The 17,204-nt window shown below is 32.1% G+C and overlaps 1 protein-coding gene across 5 annotated transcripts in view; it reads left to right on the plus strand.

The window, feature by feature from the left end:
• The first annotated feature begins 638 nt into the window (after positions 1 to 638).
• Positions 639 to 17,204, plus strand: part of LOC124426272 (neuroligin-4, X-linked) — a 232,320-nt gene continuing 215,754 nt past the window's right edge. For 2 of the 5 annotated variants that reach the window (XM_046967759.1, XM_046967764.1), the window contains exons 1-2: positions 708 to 1,033; positions 1,376 to 1,767. The gene's annotated coding sequence lies outside the window, so the exon portion shown is untranslated. Of the gene's footprint in view, positions 1,132 to 1,375; positions 1,768 to 17,204 lie in introns of all 5 variants that reach the window. The other 3 variants (XM_046967760.1, XM_046967762.1, XM_046967761.1) reach the window with 3 other exon arrangements.

Raw genomic sequence — 17,204 nt, forward strand, 5'->3', positions numbered from 1 at the left:
CATACTTTTCACTTTTATTTATATTCTCTCGTGAAAAAAAATTTCCACTTCGCTGCACTTCAACAAAAAAAAAAAAAGAAAGAAAGAAAAAGGAGAAACAAAAAAAAAGAAAAAAAAACAAGAAGAAGAAGAAAGAAGGAAAGAAAATAGAAAGATACAAAAGATTAAAGAGAGAGCGAGAGAGAGAGAGAAAAAAAGAAAAAAATTAAAAATAAGTACAAAGAAAGAAGAAGGAAAAAGAGAAAAGTTCTCGTTCTTGATCTCACGAACATATATTACGAACATATATATACTATCCTAACGAGAATGAAAAAAGAAAATCACGTTAGCTGAAGTAAAAGAAAGAAAAAGATGAAATAGAGAGAGAGAGAGAGAGAAAGAGGAAGAGAATAGAAAATAATCAAAGGAAACGAGAGCGTACCTACACGTCACGCGATGAAAGTAATCTCGTCATGCAGAGGCTCGAAGTTTTCGCATTGAGCATTGGTTCCATCGTACGTATCACGTATCTCGTCAGGATTCTCACAGCGTCCCTGGTCCAGCGAACACGCACGCCGGCCGAAGTGTAAGCCGCAGAATCGACCGTGGCGCGCTCGGCACGATAGGTGGAGAAAGGGGTGGGGGGCGTTGTCGAACGGGGGTGGCCAGTGGAGTCTCTGGCGTCGCGGTGCGCGAGAGCTTGCGGAGCTTTTCATTCCGGTGCCGTAGTTCGTCTCGCAAGCTTCGAGGCGCCGTTCGGGCTCGCTTGTGCCGCTCCTTTTCTTGGTCCTCCCTCCTCTCTCTCTCTCTCTCTCTCTCTCTCTCTTTCTCTCTCACACTCTCTCTCTTACTCAGTCACTTACTCACTCACTCAGTCACTTACTCACTCACTCAGTCATTCACTCACTTATTCACTCAGTCACTCTCGTTCTCACTCTTGTTGTCTTCGTCTGTCTATACATTCGTTGTTCACTCGTTCATTCATTCCGTATACACTGTTGTATATTTTACATGTATACGCGGATACTACGTTTGATCTATGCCTATATCATAGGTATCTTCTTTCTCATTTTACATTTGACGTTCCGTGCGTGATATTCGTGCGTGCAAATATATTAGTGCTCTCCTGTGTGTTCTAACTCGTGTCGTCACGTGTGTGTTGATAAATCGTTGAGGAGAGCCTGATCACTTCTTTTCTTTTCTCTCTTTTTCTCTCTCTCTCTCTCCCTCTCTCTCTCCCTCTCTCTCTCTCCCTCTCTCCCTCTTTCTCTTTTTTTTCTGTTAGAGAGAAAGAAAGTCTATCTCAAAAGGAGACTCGTTCACGTGTATAAAACTACGATAGATCGGACGAGACTGAAACGATTAAAGGAACCTTGAACGTATTTTCTTTTTTCAGCTCCGTCGCTTTTTTAGATCAACGAACTGTGCATCGAACTTGTCGATTTATGAACGAGGATTTCTTTTGGAACACTACGAGGAGACTTGAGAGGTGCCTGTTTTATGGATTTTACATAGGTAGCGAACGGTGATTGTGTTATCATGATGATTATTATCTCATCGTTGGATGTGTAAAGATCGATCTGTGAATGTTCGCGAGTGTTGTTCCAATCTCGTTTAGTGTCATCGTCGTCTTTGTCGCTATTGGTGGTTGTGGTAGTAGTGATACTGGTGCTTGTGATACCGGTCATAGTGATGATGCAAGTTACAGGACGAGACGCGTGATTTTTAAATCTCATGAGTTTAAAATTAAGAGGACATCGTTAGCGGATCTTCGTAATTAACTAACAGGTGAGTGTTTCTTTAATTCTTTTTTTTTGTTTTTTCTTTTTTCTTTACTGTTTTCGTGTTAACCATACTTGATCATTTTAACTCGCGGTGGGATTAACCAGACTCAACTCGCAAATTATGATCTATGGGAAATGCGAAAGAAAATGTTCGGAATTTATCGTTCTGTGTCGTCTATGCTTAATGCAACGAGGCCGACGACAGTGATGGATACGACCGTCGGGGCTCGTTTCCGTTGAAACTTTCAGCGAGTCCGCGTGGAAACTGATTTTCGTGTCATAAAAGTCGGACCTAACACCTGATCTTCCCATGACCTTCGCTACTCTACTCTCCCTTTTTTTTCCCCACGCATCGGACGAAATTTTAATTCATTAAAAAACCATTCATGTCATTGTGTTAATTTTATTATTCGACGACATTACAAAATTATGGAATTTTTTACAAAAAAAGAACATCTTGGCTATTTCGACTTTGTAAAAATATTTAACAGCATTAAACATATAAATAAATTAATAGTTTTAATTTTACAAACAAATTATTATTATTTTTTTTTTTTTTTTTTTAATGAATCTATGAAGACTAGTTTTATATGGAAGATTTAAAACATTCTTTTCGATGTATCATTCTTATTCAAATAGTTCTAGATGATTGTTTTACGATTCTGTAAACTTCAAGCAAGAATATGAATTTAATGTTGAACATTGTAAAGTTATTCTATGAATTATCAAATGCTACGAAATATAATGGATAATATGTAAAATGACTTAAATATTTAACATGATTAACTTAATTTTGGAATTTGTTGTAAATCCTACATTGTTAGAACGTTCAATCCTCTTTTCGTAATGATTATTTCTGAAACAAAATCTAATAGATTTTCTTTCGTACAAATTTTCAAAAAAAAAATCAAATACATGTATTTCAAATCGGGGAATGAATTTCTCGTTAGCCCACTTACACAACGTTACTTCTACTGTATTATTTCGACTGTTAGCGATCAGGTAGCGTTATTGAAAATTAATCGTGGATGCTAATGAAATCCTTCTATTCTATACACGCGCGTACACCCGTACGGCTCTGGATATTACGCAGAAACATTTCACGATCATACGGCGTGGTATGTTAACCTCGGACGTACCAATAATTTGCATAAATCAGCAAGAAAATTTGCGCGTACGTGATCGCAGACATCGTGCGTTATGTCGGTACACGATTTATGCGTCAGTTATGTTAATTTTGAAGAAAAATCTTGATACACCGACTGTTAATGAACAATCATGCAAATAATTCAGAATTTAGTCTTATGATAAGGGTTGAAGTAAACTGAATTCAATGTACAGAGAAGTTACAGCTGGTTTTAATTAGAATCTAATGAAAGCAGGGTTTCCGATCGATCTGCGGTATACATTGGGCTCGAGTGAGACGTGAAATTGCGATATCTCGAAACATCTATCTTTAATCGTTCGATTAATGAAGATATGACTTTATCGTGACAGATCGTGTCGTTAGACTATTAAATACAATTTATGAGTATATCGATCTCTACTATAAGAAAAATTAAAATTGAAAAATAACGAATGCTCGGAATGTGGTTGGAACTTGTACCAAATATGGTCAGAATGTTACCAAACATAAAACGCGATTTTACTTTCCACCGTTGTCGTTTGAACTGCTAAACTAATTTTCTCTTTCTTTTTATTTTTCAATCAGACTTGTGAAGTTTTTCTATCAAGTCGGCACAACACACTTTTGCCGTTGCTATTGAAAATGTAAAAACTGAGTCAATAGGAGGCAACGAAAAGAAAGAAAGAGAGAGAGAAAGAGGGAGAGAGCATAACACAACGAACATAACGTAGTCGTATCTCGATAAAACGAGAGTATCCTAAAGGTCTGGGTTAGTTCTGCTAAAGGAAATCGATATCGAGTTCACACATCGGAAATTATGAAACGTAAACGCGTCCAAGATATCGTAGTCGGTGACCTCGACGTTGCTTGGACACCAAACTACCTCGGTCGTTCTACCGTGAGCAATCAGAACGGAAAATCGATGTGCGTTCTAACGATGTTATCATCGAATATCCGAATGTTACCTTAATGATTGGTTATTCATCCAAGTAAAATATTACGATTAATTTCAAGCGATTAGAAATCAAATGTTGTAATCACCTTGGTAACACTTATATCTCACAAATTCGTAAATCTAGAAAATACGAATATGGTGTAGATTTTAATATATTTTTTCTATATTTCAAATACTATTCGAATGTAATGTGATTAAATACGTTTATAATAAATCTTATCATTTAGCAATAAGTCTGAATATAATACTTCTTTGAATAATTTCAATTTATTATTAAATCATTTTTACTTTTAAAATAATACATCTAACTTGTCGTTTTCTTCAAAGAGAATTTTTTCAAATTTTCAATATTTCGAGATTAAATTCCATTTTATGCGTCGTAAAAAAGTTGTAAAAACTTTGCGATAAAGTACGTATCTGATCCATAATAGTCTTTACCACTTACTTCTCTATCAGGTAATATCAGACCTCTCATCTTCTTCTTCAATATTTCATGAAATAACGATGATGCTTTAGATATCTTTGATGCTGTCTCAAGTGATTATATTCGCCAAAGTGACTTTATAAATTCCGAATAATATGATCGAAAACGTAATCGAACATTCATTCAACATATTCCTTAGGAGTAGGATATTTTAGAACGAATCACGAGGGAAATAATATACATCGAAAAATAGGTGACAGGAGCAGAAGTGGGCGACGATGCTAGTGGCAACGGGAGAGAATAAAGTTGTTCGAACTATGATTATTGAAAAACGAAGTTGAGAAAAGAATTATAGACACACATTATAGACACACATTCATACACACACACACACACAGGTTGGTTTATAACTAGTAGTATAACCAAGAATCTAGTGATATTACGTATAAAAATAAGTCGAAAGTTCAAAATAAAGTTTGCTTACTTTTTTCAAAAGGATTATTTTTTTCTCTTTTTTATTTTTCTTTCTTTTTTTTTTAATAAAACAAAAAAGCTATTAGTTTTTACATACTTTGTATATTCTTTTTTATTCTTTTTTCATTTTCCGATTATTTCTTCTCTTTGCTGTAAAATACAATACGAATATTCACGAATTTCGTATGTATATATATATATGTATGTATGTATGTATGTATGTCGATGTAGAGAATCGTATTTTCTTTCGTTCGATAAAATACTTCGTTTTCGAACAAAGGACAAATCATAGGGAATCCTTTACAAAGCGATCACATGATACTCTCACATATATCTGTACGTGCGGCGACTGATAGGATTCGGTTATTTGAGCCAGTTGATTTATATCTGTAGAACTTTAATTTTATTCACTTTCACTTTTATTATATTATTTGTAAAATTATATCGATTGATAATACGAATTAAATGTTTCTAATATTCTCATTCATTCGATTTAAACCATGATTCAGTTTTAGAGATAAATTTAAAAAGGGGAGAAAAGAAACCGAGAAACAAGTAAAAAAATCATTTCTATTTGATTTTTACAATAAATATTTTCGCAATAAAGATTTTGAAAATAAATTGATAACAATCTGATCGATATGTATTTTTATGTACTTACGTATATTTATTTTCATGCGTATGTTTGAAATAAATTATGATATGTATATAATATAAATTTCATATATTTACAAAAAGTGATATTATTTGTTAATAATTTTACATTGTAACATTGGAACATATGGATGCATATACCTATGAATCTCTCTGTAATTGACGATTAAAAGATTTGTACTTTCTTCTTTAAGTTGTAGAAAAAAAAAAAGAAGTCGTATATCTAGGAGAAAAGAGATATAAAATATCGATGTATGTAGACATTATCACGTAAATGTGGGATATCTTCATCATTTTCCCTTCACTCGTGGCCTATATTCAGTCGTTATTCGTGGCCGCGTTCAAGGAGACTTCCTACTTTGCGTTTCTACTTCGAGGGAACGTATTTCATCAAAACTTGTGCCTTTCGAGTCGTCCAATCCTCGGTACGGATCTTCTGATGCTCCACCCAATTCAGAGCGAGTGTGAATGAGAGGGCCGATCTCTCAAATTTATACGAGCACGAAGATATCTGTGACTATCAAATGGATGCATACTTTACCGAAGAAGCATGGCGTTTTTATCATTTCGCGAGATCTACTTTCTTGAGATTTGCCTTCGAATATACGTAAGAAGATATAAGGAACATTGAACCGTTACGAATTCTACAGATAAATTTTATTCTTTCGAGAAATATATACGATCTCGATACAATTTCTTTGACAAATGCATGCTTTACATATACATGCTAACGTTGAAATGAAAAAAGGAAGGAAAAAAATTAAGAAAAGAAAAAAATCAACAATAACTCGAAATCTCTTTATTATGGTTTTAAAATGGTCCGACGTAAAACAAAGAAAAAATCATATTGAGCTTCCTCGATTGAATTTCTAAGGATCGACGAATTTTATTAGTAACAATTTATTACATTCACCAATTGCGAATGAAAATTAAAATTTTCATTTATTCTCTTATTATAGCGACGTACATACATATATAAATGATAGAACCAACTGTTAATTTTGTAAATTTGTTTACGTACATACATATATACGCACATACATACGCAAGTGAATGTGTCCATATATATATATGTATGTAAGTATATATGTATGTATGTATTTATGTATGTATGTATGTACGTATGGTATGAGTCATGGTTTTAGCGAGTCATTTCCTTGATAGGATTTGTTCGTTAACAAACCCAAAATCACATTCGACTTTAATACTCTAGAATTTTGATTTCGTATACACGCAGTACAAAATTCATGTTTCGTCGACCAACGATATTTCTCTAGTTGACGTGTCTCTTATAATTAGTTTCTAATAACGTTGCGTATATTATAATGAAGGGATTAGATGTCACCCAGAATCCCGATTATAACTTTCTGGTTTAATATACGTGAGATTGTTAGTTTAAGAAAATAATTAGCCTAATATGAATTATACCGTGATTGATATTTCTATGAAATCGAAATTATTTCAATTCGTTCAAAAATTTCATTGATACATTTGTTGTTACCAATGACAAATACTTTATTCATTAATCGTTATTCTCTCGTCCAATGTCAATTTCATTTGGTCGATTATTTATATATGTACGAACATTATGCGTTTCTACGAAAATAAATTTATATATTAGAAAAATCAAATACATTTTATTTTTCTTTTCTCTCAATTATTTTTTAGAAATTTTTTATTTTTATAACAAACTTTGTAATCATTATATCACAACGAATAAAACCTCGTTAGAATTCAACAGCTTCAGTTCCGCGCTTTACTTCTAACGAAACTTTTAACTATAATAGTTCGTAACACGGCACCGAAAAGTGAAACTTTTTTTCCTTCTTTGTCTAAAAATTTTAAAACAATTGTTTAATATTTCATTTTGTTTATAATATACCGTGATATGATGATGATTCCTTCGTAAATGGAATTTGGCAATTATTAATAATTGATTTCTTTTTTTTTCTTTTTTTTTTTTTTTTTATTATAAATCTAAACAATCCTTCTGTGTAAAATTAAAAACTAACATAATATCTTTAATTATTCTCTTAATAAAAACGCTAAAAACTTTTAATTTTAAAAAAATATAACGAATAAAATGTTATCCTCTCATCCTTTCCGGTCATATATTTTGGTAGCATTCTGTCATCTTTTCTCTTTTTTTCTTTCTCTCATTGTCTCTCCCTCTCCTTCTCTCTTTTTCTCTATCAATTCGCACGGTGAACCATTTTTTCGACCGTTATTATTTGTACAATAATCGTCCGCGGACACGGCGTACCGGCCATCGATCTTTCAACGTACTTTTATGAGGTCATACAAGCTGTGAAATATCGATCGGACAACTGGAAGACAACGGGGACATTCAATTTGAAATTTGTTGACGTTTTAATGATTCAACAGAACTATACATAAATTAATGTAAATACATTTTTCAACATATTACTTTCAGTGACGTTCGTTTAGAATTAATTTTTATAATAAAAAATAATTTATATAATAAATAATTTATACGTATAAAATTCGAGTAATGTCAAACGTAATGTTCGCTATATTCTTATATTAAAAATATTAAATTATATATGTACAGAAAAATCTGAAATTTGACGTAATTCTATTTAAAATCGAGAAATAACTTTATTGAAATAAAGTGACTAAAGTTATACGCTTATACAGATGTACAAAAAATATAGCTTCATATATATATATATATATATATATATATATATATATATATATATATATATATATATATTATAAATATAAAAATAATATTTATATGTTATAATTATTTATATATATATATTATTTATATTTGTATATTTTCAATATACAAATAATATTTGTAATGTATTTATTACAAAGGCAATATTTAACTATTTCACGTAATCGAACGGACAATCGTGTAATCATTAGTACGACACAATATCGCCTTTAACGTGCGATCGTTCGCAAAGTAAAATCACTAATTACTAGTGAATTGAGCCGATTAATTTGCGTAATGAATTTTTAAAAGACGCAATCCACGTTTAATGGGAAAACGGATTTCGAACTCGACGATATTCATTAGAGCGAAAGCTCGTGTCCAATCGTTATTCTCTTTCGTCGTAGAGGGAACGGTTTATCGGCTATACGAGCCACGGATACGTCGAATAAGTTTCATAATTCGATTTATCAATATTTGAACGATCCGATGCCTACGCGCGAACCGGCATGGTTCGTCTCGTTGTTCGCTCGTTGATTGGATTAAGCCGCTTTACACAAAAGCGTTTCGCGCGAGTGAGTTTTGCGAATTTTCTTTCCTTCCCTTTTTTCTTTTTTTTTTTGCGAGAAATACCATTAACCAAATGAAATAGAATAGGAAAAAAAGGAAAGTAGATGGGCAGCAGTGCTGGACTAGAAAAACGATTTTGCCATCGATAGGATGAGCTCCAATTTACTTCGTGTACTTCTTCGAGTTTATTTCATTTATAAAAGTTTTTCGAATATTTATTATATATAAAAAAAATATAAATATTTTCTGTATATGTATATATGTGCATTATGATCGTTCTAATCAATCGTTCTAATCGTAAGATGATAAAATTTTGAACATATGTTAACAAACAATTTAATGTTCCCAAGTAAAAAAAGAGAAAGAGAGAGAGAGAAAGCGAGAGAGAGAGAGAGAGAGAGAGAGAGAGAGAGAGAAATAGAAAGACAAAAAGGAGAAAAGAAGAAGAAGAAGAAACGGTGAAAGAAAATGTAATGTTCTTTTATATCGCGAATCGACCTTTGTATTATCTTGCCAATACACGTGGCGGAGCCACGAAATCGTTTTTACTCCTGAACCAATCTTGGCTTGAATCCTCGCACCCTGTGAGGTGTTTCAAGGGGTGATCGCAATAGTCGAGAAAGAGGAAAGAAGGGGTGGGAAAGCAAAGTAGAGGTGGCAATCATTGTCCGTGCTACTCCAAACTCGATTCTCTTTCTTACCCTTCTAGTAAAGCGATTGGATTTCTCTCGAAATCGAGTCCATGTGCTTCTCTTATTATCGAGAACCGTCGTAACCTCGAAAAGATCAACGACGTTACGGCCGGATCGTATCTTTTCTATCAGCACTCGACGAAGTGAGCAAATGCGGCTTTGGCCGATTTCGAGCTCGCGTTTGAATGACCCATCGATAAGAATGCTTTCATAGAAGAGAACTTCTTTTTATCTACATTTTTACATATGTAATGATTCCAGCTCTTTCGATATTATTACCATTATTACAATATTTTATAATCTGTTAAATTACAATATAATCGTGTAGTTTTTTTACAATCATTCATAAAAAATGCGAGACAAATAATAAGATTGTCTTCATTTATTTATTTTTTTCTTGTTTTCTTTCTTTTTTCTTTTTTTTTCTTTTTTCTCTTTTCTTTTTTCACACTCATTTTATATCCCAAATACTTGTCGATATTCGTTCGCGCTGTCACGTACGTTTATTAATATATTAATTCAAAATAATGGTTAATTGAAATTATATATGGAATATGCTCTCGGAATATAACGCAATAACGTAAAAACATAGAAGAAAAACATGTTTGTTCGTGATGATCGTTAGTAATTTTTTTCTTTCCTTTTTTTTTTGCTTTTTTTTCTCCTCGAAACCAATAACTTATATCACCGTTCCGATTCTCATGGGGCTTAACCGTTCTCACAATCACAGATAAATTCGTACATCGTACGGACAAGAAATACTATCGAGACGCATGCTGCTTCTAGGCTGCCATGTGGTAAGCAATCTCCCTTTTCTCCCCTTTACCCTTTCTCAAGACGTCTTCTCCACATCCAAGGAGATACCAGGGATATCTAGCCTGTCGTCTGGTGGCCTTAGATGTCGTATCAGGACATTAGCATCGGACTTCGTGATTTTCGAGGGCGTTCAGGAAACGTCCCAATGATGATATCTCTGTAACATCCCTTCACATCCCTCGATATCTCTTGACTTCCTTTATACTGATGAGGAAAAAACTATATTGAGCAGTTTTCGAGTTATCGCCCTCTTTTTTTTTCTTTTTTTTTTTGTGTAGATTTAAAAGTGAAAGTTGAGAAACACATTTGTTATGTTCTTGATTAGATTATAAAAGTATGATTATTCGACATAATTATGAAAACGTTTAAAACTTTTTTTTATCTACTTTACATCTTTTTTATAAAATGTAAAATTCTATTTCAAGATATATAATAAAAAATTATTTATATTTTGAGAAATAAATATGTCCTTAGGGTAACATGTTTTTACTAATATATTAATATCTTTAAATTAATATATGTCTCTTGAAAAGTTTTATTTTTTATTACCAAAAATAATTTCTTTCTCTCTCTCTCTCTCTCTCTCTCTCTCTCTCTCTCTCTCTCTCTAAATATATTTACATTTATCCAATTTGATTCATCATGTATATTACATTTGTTAATACATATAATAGTGATAATTTAATGTACCAACGAATCAAATATATAATACTATTAAAATGGAACAGTTTATAGTCTAGGAACAAAAATTGATGAAGAAAAATGTAATTAAGGATGGAAAAGGAAATGACGACTATTCATTTAGATCAATTTAATGATATTATTAATTGATATTCGCGATATTTATAAGAACGAAAAATACAATATCGTAAGAACAGTTTTAAAGGAGTTAACACTTATGTTATCATTTTGTAAATAGGTGTCAAGAAAGAGAAAAAGAGAAAGAGAGAGAGAGAAAGAAAGAGAGAGAGAGAAAGAAAGAGAGAGAGAGAGAGAGAGAGAGAGAGAGAGAGAGAGAGAGAGAGTGACAGTAAGAAGGGTAGGGAGAGAGAAAGAGCGACAGGAGAAGACGTTTGTAAGTCTCGAGAAGATAAATCTCTTCACCTGCTTCCTTCGCTCCGATGCCGTATGAATCGTATCGCGTTGCAACGATCGAGCAGCTCGTTCATATCATAATGCTCGCGGGCACGATGTTATCTTTGCACTCTATTTCAACGCCTTGTGACGAACAGGAATCTCGAAAGAGATCCCACGAGAGTTTAACTTTTACTCGAGATGTTCTTGAGAATACATCCTACTCGGTGGTTTTTTAATCGATCGAGAGGAATTCGAACGCTGTCATCTCTCATGTAATCGAATCAATATTTTAACTATCCAATTAACGATACAGTTCAAAATAATTGATACAAGCTAATCAAATAAAATGTAATACATACAATATATATATATATATATATATTGTTATTAAATTAAATTGTTATTAAATTAATGCAAATAATAATACAACAGCACTAGTTCAATATGACAATTTATACAAGAAAAAATGTAACGCGAAATCAAACGTAATTATTTTATTGTACTTTTAATGTTGACACTAAATTAATTAAGAATCTTTACTATGTTTTTTTATTTTTTTATTTTATTTTTTTTTTTTTAATTATACTGTTAATAAAAAATTGATTACCTAGTTTATATTTATATATTATCGTTGGTATGATAAAAACTAATATTATAATTTATCAAGAAAATGTCAGTGGACATAGTCCGATGTCCGAAACGAACACATGCATACAAAGGTACAAGGAGATGGGAAAATACACCTAATCACATTTCGTTAGAACGTTCCGTGGAATTCTATCGTTTGGTCTATCGCTCGCGGATATAGGAACGAGACTCATGAGGGTAAATCGATACATGTCGGAGGAAGTTGTCGATGATTCGAGAAGGACCTGGTACGTAGTAGATTCGCACGGACAGATACGTGGAGCACGCGTTAAGCAAAGGTAAACGATGAACGGAGGCTGCCCTTCTGCCAGTATTCAATTAACGCTAATCTCATTGGCGAATAAACGCCGAAGTGTTGGCACTCTCGGACGAAGGTAAGAGTGTGTTGGTTGGTTGGTTGAGGTAAAGAGGGCACTGGCTTGCGTTAAAATGAAGGGACACACAAACGCAACTTTGCAACGTTGAAACGTTGAATTGGAACTATATAAAATTTTTTAATCGAAATATTTTGTCTGCCGTTTTAAATAACAGATAGAAGGGAGGTAACCGAGGGACAGGGGAGAGGGAATATTCAGTCAAGCGAATAAAATAATATTTGAAATGTAAATCGAAAGCTTGAGAAGTCAAAAAGCGTTTGAATTTCGCGAAATTTTTTTTTTTTTTTTTTTATCGCCATATACCTCTCGCTCAAATTTTTAGATTAACCATCGAACTTCGATGACTGTATTCATAAAAAATACAAACACGTTAGTATTATTTGATACTTTTCAATTTTTATTCGAAGCATTTTCTCTCACATTATTATATGATACATATACGTATATAATTTGTAATACGTATATAATTTATAATTATGTTTAATAATTAAATAATTTATTAATAGTTTTAATAATTTCAATGCCACCTCGATGGATCGTTTAAAATAAAACATTCAAAATATATATCTGATTATGTATATAAAAGAGAATTAAATAATCATTAGTAGAATAAGTAAATAAATCATTGTCAGTTGAAATGTTGTTAAATATTATAATGAGATTCTTAAGAAACGATATTCAAATAGAACGATAGTGAAGCTTAAAATTGAACGCAAATGAGAGCTCAGCCCCATTCGTTCGATCGAAACTTTCGTAAAGTTATCGAAAGAGAGAGTAAACTTCGTGGACAGACAGAGGAATTTCGTTCAGAAATAATCCTTTGTTCTTGATTCTCAATGGTATGTCAGTTCGGATAACATTGCTTAGAATTCGCTTGGAAAGTTGCTAAACGAAAAGAGAGGGAGAGAAAGAGAGAGAGAGGGAGAGAGAGAGAGAGAGAGAGAGAGAGAGAGAGAGTTTTATGAAAGGGTTGTCCATTATTCAAATGAACTTTTAACCATTTAATTAAATCGACGAAATATATTTCTCTTGGAATATATTTTATTACAAATAATTATTTATATAAAATCGTTAGTTATTATAATAATAATAGTAACATAAATCAATAACTCACATTGCAAAAACTTCGAAAATTTGTTTACGTACAATAGAAAACTAATTAGAATCGCGATTATTTTCATAATATTCTTTCCATTCATATTTCTCTTTGTTATTGTTGTTATTATTATTATTATTATTATTATTATTATTATTATTATTATTATTTCTATTGTTGTTGTTATTATTATACATAAAGAAAAAAGAATGATGGCAGAAAGAGCTGGGGAGATTGATTCGTTAACTCAAATATTTAATGTTCAATTGACGTTACGTTATAACGGCCGAAATAAATTGGAAAGTCTCTAGCAAATATTGTATTATATCTGTAATCCACGCACACGTGGAACTCGGTAACGTTATTTATCGTATATGCCACCTTCCTTTTGCAACGTTACGTAAATTTTCAACACAACGTTAACATAAAACGTAACCGAATGACGTTTTATCAAATTACACTAATAAACTCATCGATTATTTATCTATTTTTCTATTTTCAAAACAGGAAATATTCAATCGTGAAAAACAGAAGAATGAAACGAAAGAAAAAAAACTTGTATGCTTTTAATTAAAACATTCACTATTATAAACACATTAATATGTTTCGATCCTTGTTGTACTTTTTTATATATTATAAAGTAAAACTCTCTCTCTCTCTCTCTCTCTCTCTTTTTCTCTGAAAATGAATAATCAAACATGTTGTACGGTTTCACGTTATTCCTTCGGGTATATATCGTGTATATTGTATAAGATGAAAAATATATTACGTTCTATCTGTTTGGAGTAAAATACATGATGTTACAAGTAAGAAAATTAAAGCGATAAGTAAGAGACGAGAGTTAGTAAATAATTTTGCGAATCACTATGGTTAACGTTCTTCTCTTTAAGAGATCATAATTAGTGTTCTTTTTTCCCTCCGGTTTTTTTCTTTTTTTCCTTTTTCTTTTCTTTTTCTTTCTTTGTCTCTATTTCGTTCGTCTGTTTCTCGTTTTAATTTACAATAAGACCATCGAGATGTAAATGGGCAATGTCGTTGCTAGTCGAGGTTCTCGACCAAGTATAATTAGGATTTTGAGTTTTCGAACGACAAACGCGAACACAAATGAGCGCTCAAACATGTAAAAACATTCAGGAGCGTGCGAGTTCGCACCTAAAACGACTGAGAGAATTTTTTATAATTTTTTCCTACATATTCCACGGGCTCGGGAGCTTCTCGTACTTGAGATAAGCGCCACCGGCGTTCTCTCGAGTTACAGAATGGGAGAAAGAGAGAGAGAGAGAGAGAAAGAGAGAGAGAGAGAGAGAGAATGAAGGAGGCAGAGAGAGAAAAAAAGAGAGAGAGAGAGATCTTTTCGCGAGCACGTCCGGTCTTTCACCTTATGCCGACCTACATTTTCCTGGTCGGATTCTTTTGTCGAGAAACGGCCTAGTAGCGAGCCCTGCTTGGTCAAAACACGGCTTAGGGACATGTTTAGTCCTCTGGCCTAAATTTCATTCTTTCATCTTTTAAAATGGCCAACGATAATTTGCGACATTACTCTCTTGACTTGTAAAGTTTAAGTAAAATTTAATTAATGAAATTAACGATTGATTACGACGTAAGATAAATTTACGAAAGTAATTGAATTAAATTGAATGTAATTATAGATCATCGTTTGCGTTGAAAATATTATTAGAAATCTTATAGATATAGATATGTATTATTAGTTTTTATTAGAATTTCTTTTATAAATTCTACGTCATGGATATTATCCTGTTGAATAGATCGTTCAATAATTAACGATAATCGATTATCAATCATAATTTATCTAACGAACGACAATTGTTTAATTTCATAAATGATTTTTAATGTAGTAAGAATTCAAAAAGGAGTTCTTTAGAAAAGTAGAACCGTATTAGTGGTAGATACCTGTACATGCAACATTTAATGAAATAACAAGTCTTTTATTTAAAAGTAGCTAATTATAATCTTGACAGGAAATATAAGATGCGATAATGAGTACAAGCTTTCGTTGTGTAAAACTCTAGGTATGTAATTACCGTTGTAATTATCGTTGATTTAGAGGAACGATTTTTTCCTAATTCCTATTTCCTATCCATCACGACGTAACGTAGAATTTTTTTCTTTTTTTTTTCAAAGGCCACTTTCTTGTTCGAACATTCGTCGGCAAATTGGCAATTTGAAACTAACATATAGATACATCTATTCGAATTAGAAGAAACAAGGGAGTAAACTTATTACATCTATGTACGTACATGTATGTTCTTCCATCTATAACTATGAAAAACTATATCGCTATTTCATTGGTTCAACGTTTTTAATTTATCTTTTCTTGCTATCCGATCAAAACGACATTTCGTTCAATAATATTTCTAAAGTTAACCCTGTGATTCTATGAATTCTTCGAAGACATTTTGATATATGTAGTTATCTATAAAAAAAAAAAGTCTAGGAAAAGTTTTAGAAATAACGGAGAAGAAATTTCGAAGGCATTTATAATACTAACAATAAGTGTCAATTGGATTTGAAAATTTACGTAATGTACAATATAATAATAAGATATATATCAGTATTGTATAACAATTTTACATTCTTTAATCTAATTTTGACTGATTCTTTACTATTTCAAACTTTTTGCTCTTTCTCTGACATTTCTTTTGTGATTGATCATGATAATGATATTTTTCGTGAACGTAGATTGATCGTTACATAGTATTACATAGTATTCTTCGTATATATATATACATATATATATATATATATGTATATATATATATGTATATATATATATGTATATATATATATATATATATATATATGTATATATATATCATACTAAAAGCTGTTTTCCAAACATTAAGAAAATTTGAGAAATTAAAAAAAATATCAAACTTATCAAATCCTTCGAATCTTGTATAAACTACAATTTAACACACCTTCTTCACTCTCTTGTAAAATTTCATAATATATTATATATTTATGTGATATATGTATCTATCAATTTATTTTAGCATAACTCTCTGTCTCTGTCTCTCTCTTTCTCTCTCTCTCTCTCTCTCTCTCTCATAAAATGTTCCTTTCAGTTAAAAGTGAAAATCGATTCGATAAACCGTGAAAAGAGAAGCAAAAGGTTGCCATTACCGGTGATGAACGTAACGCGTTCGTCCACGAAAATGTCCTTTTCTTGTTTAAATTTATGTTGCCTGAAGTTTCCGTGTACGCGGGAGCGGAATGAAGCGTAATGCGGAATACGCGGTGAAGGTGGACCACCACAGTTCTGTTCATGTATATGTATATGTATCTATACGTTGCAACGTAGATTCCGTTGGGACGTGAAATCGATCCTGGAACTATGGTATTTGCATAGAAAGTTATACACGCTCAAGGAAACGTATCTCGAGCTTCTCTATCTCTTTCTCCATACCACCCTTTGTCTCTCTCTTTCTCTCTCTCTCTCTCTCTTTCTCTCTCTCTCTCTTTCTCTCTTTCTTTTTTTGCCATTCTTTACTTATCTTTTTTTTTCTTTCCTCTTTTCTCTATTGTACTCCTTATTTTTTCTTATCTCTCTCTCTCTCTCTTCTTAAATTTTCTATTTCTCTCATCAAAAGAGTTTCATATTATTATTTTTAATCTTCTTCTTATGTTTCGTATCATTGTAATTAACTTTTCTGAAACTAGAAATAACAAACTATCCAGAAACTGTCCCGTCTCATTGGTCCCGTTCTTCAAACTTCTTACAAACATATTCTATCCTCGAAGCAAGTTCTTGTTGTTCGTAAAATGATAGAAAGTTTTTAATCGAAAGTAAATTTACGAGTTATCGTTTCTTCGAATTGAGTTCAT

The sequence above is a fragment of the Vespa crabro genome, chromosome 8 (genome assembly GCF_910589235.1).
Source record: "Vespa crabro chromosome 8, iyVesCrab1.2, whole genome shotgun sequence".
NCBI classification, from domain to species: domain Eukaryota; kingdom Metazoa; phylum Arthropoda; class Insecta; order Hymenoptera; family Vespidae; genus Vespa; species Vespa crabro.